The sequence below is a fragment of the Microtus pennsylvanicus genome, chromosome 3 (assembly GCF_037038515.1).
Source record: "Microtus pennsylvanicus isolate mMicPen1 chromosome 3, mMicPen1.hap1, whole genome shotgun sequence".
NCBI classification, from domain to species: domain Eukaryota; kingdom Metazoa; phylum Chordata; class Mammalia; order Rodentia; family Cricetidae; genus Microtus; species Microtus pennsylvanicus.
This window is the reverse complement of record NC_134581.1, coordinates 144,217,474-144,222,953: the sequence shown is the minus strand read 5'-3', so window position 1 is coordinate 144,222,953 and position 5,480 is coordinate 144,217,474. Positions and strand designations below refer to the sequence as shown.

The 5,480-nt window shown below is 48.1% G+C and overlaps 1 pseudogene; it reads left to right on the top strand.

Moving 5' to 3' along the window:
- Positions 1–1,064: 1,064 nt before the first annotated feature.
- Positions 1,065–1,732, top strand: LOC142847381 (peptidyl-prolyl cis-trans isomerase A pseudogene; annotated as a pseudogene).
- The last annotated feature ends 3,748 nt before the right edge of the window (positions 1,733–5,480 follow it).

The following is a 5,480-nucleotide window of genomic DNA, read 5'->3' as shown; positions in this document are numbered from 1 at the left end:
GCAGCAACAGACACACGGGAAAGAGGAAATCTCAGTCTGAGGAATGGCCTCCATCAGATTGTCCTGTAGGCATTTTTTATTGTTAATTGCCATAGGAGGCCCAATCCCTCTGAGGGCAGTGCCATCTGAACTTGTGGGTCTGGACTGTAAGAGAAAGGTCGTTGAGCTAGGCAGGGGCAGCAAGCCAACAAGCGGTACCCTCCTGCTCTCTGTTCCACACGTGCTTCAGGCTCCCGCCTGAGGTCCCTGCCTTGGCTTCCCTCCACGATGACTGTGATGAGGTCTCGTAGGCCAAATAACGCCCTCCCTTCCTACATTTCTTTCCATCAGTGTTTTAGCACAGCAACAGAAAGCAAACTAGTATTTGCGGCCGAACGCATCTGTCAAAAATTAGAAAACAGAATGTCTAGATAAAAGCTCTAAAAGTTTCCAGGTTGCCTCTGGCACCTGAACTTTAGGGGACAGGTGTACCTTAGCTCTTTGCAAGGACTAGCACCTCCTCTTTGGAAGGGAAAGAATTGCTAAGGGGAAACAAAATCCCCCCGCAACTTTGTCCCAAAACCTGGGCTCTTATGTGTTACCTGCACGAGATAAAAGAGTTTAGCTTGTGACATCTAAATTTAATGTCATAATAAAAATAATTCACTCCTGTGCAGGCAGACTAAGGGGTAAGCTGTGTGGCTCACAGCTCCACGCTGAGATTTTTTTTCTTTTTTGCTTGATTTTGTCTTTTGTTTTGTTTTGATTTGGGCTATACTTTTAAATTTTGATTTTGGGAGGAGGTTGTAAGGGTAGAGGGCAGAGATGAGACAAGGAAATGAGAGCTATCGGGATGCTTGATGAAAAAAATCACAATCAATAAAAAGTTTTTTAAAATGTATCCTATTAACAAAAAGTCAATTAGTCACTGATGAGGCCCCATAGGACCCCTAAGATCCTGAGCCAGGAATAATCTAGAACTTGAGAGAGTGACCTTGGGGGTGGGGGCAAGGGAAAGGCACAGCTTAGCAGGCAGAAGTCACAGAAACAATCAAATGGAGAGAGAGGCCCGCTTTGCAGACGCCGCTGTCCCCTCTCACAGCTTGCTGCAGCCATGGTCAACCCCACCGTGTTCTTCGACATCTCGGCCGATGGCCAGCCCTTGGGCCGCGTCTCCTTCGAGCTGTTTGCAGACAAAGTTCCAAAGACAGCAGAAAACTTTCGTGCTCTGAGCACTGGAGAGAAAGGATTTGGATATAAGGGTTCTTCCTTTCACAGGATTATTCCAGGATTCATGTGCCAGGGTGGTGACTTCGCACGCCATAATGGCACTGGCGGCAGATCCATCTACGGAGAAAAATTTGAGGATGCGAACTTCATCCTGAAGCATACAGGTCCTGGCATCTTGTCCATGGCAAATGCTGGACCAAACACAAACGGTTCCCAGTTTTTTATCTGCACCACCAAGACTGAGTGACTGGATGGCAAACATGTGGTCTTTGGAAGGTGAAGGAAGGCATGAACATTGTGGAAGCCATGGAACGTTTTGGGTCCAGGAATGGCAAGACCAGCAAGAAGATCACCATTTCCGACTGTGGACAACTCTAATTCTTTTGACTTGCGGGCTTCTTACCCACCAGACCATTCCTTCTGTAGCTCAGGAGAGCACCCCAGCCCCATCTGCTCGCAGTGCCCTGTAATCTCTGCTCTCACTGAAGTTCTTTGGGTTCCATATTTTCCTCATTCCCCTTCAAGTCTATCTGGATTGCAGATTTATGATTATGAATAAAAACTAAGTAAGAACTGTAAAAAAAAATGGAGAGAGAGACAGCAGGGCTTCAGGGTGACTTCAGACTCCATAACTTTGCTCAAAACCAGTCTTGACTTGATAGGTTTAATGAAATCTACATTTGCAACTAAAACCGTACAACCTTGGCCTTCACTGTACCTGAGAACACACGAGTCTTTGACTGTCTACCCTGCAAGGGGCCACTGTTTAATTGCTTTCCCTATGAAAAGGAGGGAAGAGGGGGGGAGGGGAAAAAGGAAGAGGGGAAGGCTAGGGAGGGAGGGGAGAGAAGGGAAAGGAGGAGCAAGAAGGAGGGGGAGAGATAGATTCAGTTTTAATCCACTATGATGATTTTAGATTATTTTGAGGGAATAGATATATAGTGACAGCCCATCCCCACAGCGTTCAGCAGGGGTGTGGCAGGCTGACCCACATGGTTAGAAAGAGCAAAGGCTAAGTGCAGGGCAAACAAGATTTAGCTGAGTTCAAGAGCCCTCAGTTGCTAAGCAGTCTAGGAATTGAAGTTAAAAGAGTTTCCCTCTGGCCCTTGAATTGGGACAGCAATGGCCTCTTTGGGATCTGCAGGAAACTCTTCTTTTTCCCGCAAATGGGCAACCATTTCCAGCTCTCTTGGGGAAGAAAATCACAAGGGCTCAATTAGGGTGAAAACAGCCAATTCAAGCACAAAACAAGCCGTCCGCGGGCAGAGTGGCCAACTCATTGCTCATGACAGGACACACATCCTTAAGTCCACCCAGGGGCTCCTGGGGTCCCCTGGGAATGGCATCCTCAGGAGATAGCTCTTTAATTGGCTCCCCCAGTTCCTTCTGAGGGCATGCCCTACATTCAGGGCACGGGTGAAGGCTTCCTGGGCACCAAAATACATGGCCGACTAATGAGTCATGGTCACCCACCCCCTACACACACACAGAGTTAATGCTGCCATGGTTAATGAACCACATGTGCTGAGGAGCCAGGAGGTGAGAGCAGCTCAGGCTCCGCAGCGACCAGGCACTTCTGGCAAAGCTAAAAGAAAACGATGGCCCAGTGAAGCTGGCATCTTTTCAGGACAGTCACTAGGCAGGCACTGTCCCCAAATGAAAACAGCACTCTTCCATCAAGTGTGGACCAATATCGGCCTTCTCACACGGGTCAAAACCACACCTCCTCTCTATATAGACACATGGACTCATGGTCCACACGGGAGCCGTTGCAGGAGAAGCATCATCTGCTTGTGTGTGCCCATCAGATCTGGGTGAGCCAACTGCGGTGGAGTTCAACAAAGAAACATGGTACAGAGTCGAGTCCTGAACAAAAGCAGTCTCAAGTCACAAAAGGGAGCTGCTTTCCCTGGGCTCCTCGATGTGGGTTACCATGACACTCTCTCGGAATATATTTCAGATTTTAAATATACAAAAATACCCCAGAAACTCTCTGGGCGATGTCTGGAGAGAACCGCCCACAAATAATGTGCGCGTCGCTTTATAGCTGGCGATCTTGGCTCCAGACAGAGCTGACTTAGTCTCTCGCTAAGGCACACACTCATTTCTCTGACTTCTGCGGTGGGGGAGTCAGAAGAAGAAGTGCCCTAGTCACCAGAGCTATAGCTCCGATAGAAGAGCCAGTGCTGCTCTTTGCTTCTCGTCTTGTTCATGGATGGCACCAAGACCTTAGGGAATAGGCAACTCCCCCACTTTCCACTACTCCCACCTTAACCCTAAGAACTACTATTTCCAAATTCATGTCAATTACTTTGTTGCTACCATTTTTATTGCCTTTTCTATAGATTTGTTTCTTTCATCTCAGCACTCCAGAGGCAAAGGCAGGAGGATCTTGAGTGTTGGAGGCCAGCCTGGGCTACACAGCAAGTTCCAGGCCATCTTGGGCTACTTAGTAAGAAAAGGAAGGAGGAGAAGGAGGAATAAGAGGAGGAGGAGGGAAGAAAGGAAACAGGAGGAAAGAAGGTTTGGAGAAAGCCCATGCTGGACTGAAAATGAGACTTTCTGGCAGGGAGGGCCTTAGCCTAGCATGCTCAAGGCCCTGGGTTTAGTCTCCAGCACAATGGGATCAGGGAGAAGTTATATGGGAACTCTCTGGGACTACCTCACCAGAAATGAGCACGGTGAGCAGAATAGATTTCCCTTTCACAGGAGGACCCTCAGGAAATAGTAGAGACTTGGATCCCAGTGGCTGGGAAAAAGAAGGCTGCTGAAACCAGCCAGAGGAAGAAGGGCTGGAAAAGGAGAAGCCAAGGCTACGCTCTGGTGGGTCAGAATCCTCCCAGTGTCTCTGAACCTGCCTCTCCCTCCTCCTAGGCTCAGAATGAGAGTCTCAGACAAGTCCTGACCTCCCCTGAGAGAGTAGAGGTGGGAAAGGAAAGACATGGTGGGTTCAAGCAAGCTCGTATCCTTCTCTAGTTCAGTCCAGAGCCCAGCACAGGCTGAGGTCTTGGTCAGAAGTCAGATTTCACTGGAGGTGTTTCCTCTATGGCAGGAAGAGCCTATATACTGCTACCGCAACCAGACATGCATTTCCCTAATGCAGTAACCTAACGCGAGGTTTTGATGGCTAGGATTCCCTGAGACTGCTTCCCTCCCTTGCCCACCTCCTCAGATACAGGAAGTGGATATTCACCCTGTCTTCTAATTTCCCACAACACGCCATCATGTAGTCTCCAATTTGCTCCAGGATTTGATAAGCACTTGCTAGGCTGGGCTTTCAGAGCTGGAGGACATGGATGCATAAATCCAGGTGTTTATATAGCTTTCATATTACTTCATCTGCCATGCACTGGGGGGAAAAAAGGAGCAACTGTAAAGCAAGAAATTGAGCTCCAAGATTTCACTGAAGGACCCCTCCCACATCACTGAAAGCATCCCCCCCCCACTCCGTGCTTCAAGTATTATCCTGAGCCTGGTGAGCTTCCCCCATAGTTGTTGTACGGCAGGGCCTGCTGTCCTGGGCAAAGCTTGCATATTCTAGAGAAAAGTTGGTGTCCACTCTTGGGGGACAATCCCTTCAGGAATATCTTTCCCTTCTTATCACATGCCTTGCCCAAGAAGCTTGGGGCTGTACCCTGTCGCTTGTATTTTAAATGAACACTGATTGGTCAGTAGCCAGGCAGGAAGTATAGGCCAGCAAGCAAGATGTGGCTGCTTCACCAAAAAAGGTACCAAGCCACATGGCTAATACAGACAAGTATTATGGTCTAATATAAGTTATCAATAAGAAGCCTGAGCTACTGGCCAATCCGTTTATAATTAATATAGACTTCTGTGTGTTTCTTTGAGGCTGAATGACTGGGAGTCCAGGCAGGACAGAAACTTCAGTCAACATAGGCCAAAGTCTACATAAGAAGGGGTTCCTTTCCTAGATCATGTCACCTACCCTTCCTCAGTTCTCCCCTACCCACTACACAGTCAAATAGGCCAAAGGTTAGCTCCCACTTTTTAGGGTCCCTCATTCCCAAGACGACCCCCCACTTTTGTAACTCTGGGATCACAGAGGCAGTTGAGGACAGTTAAAGCATTAGTGGCATTGTCTTTTCTAGAAATAGGTCTTTCTAAAAGAAAACCCTTGGCTTTGAAGAAAACAATTCTGATCTCTCCTGGGTCCATTTAGATCTTCTCCTAATCCTGAGCCTTGGGCCACTGACTCTTCTAAGCCTTGAGCAAACAGCAGAGGCCCTGGCCCGGAAGTGGTTCTGATCAGG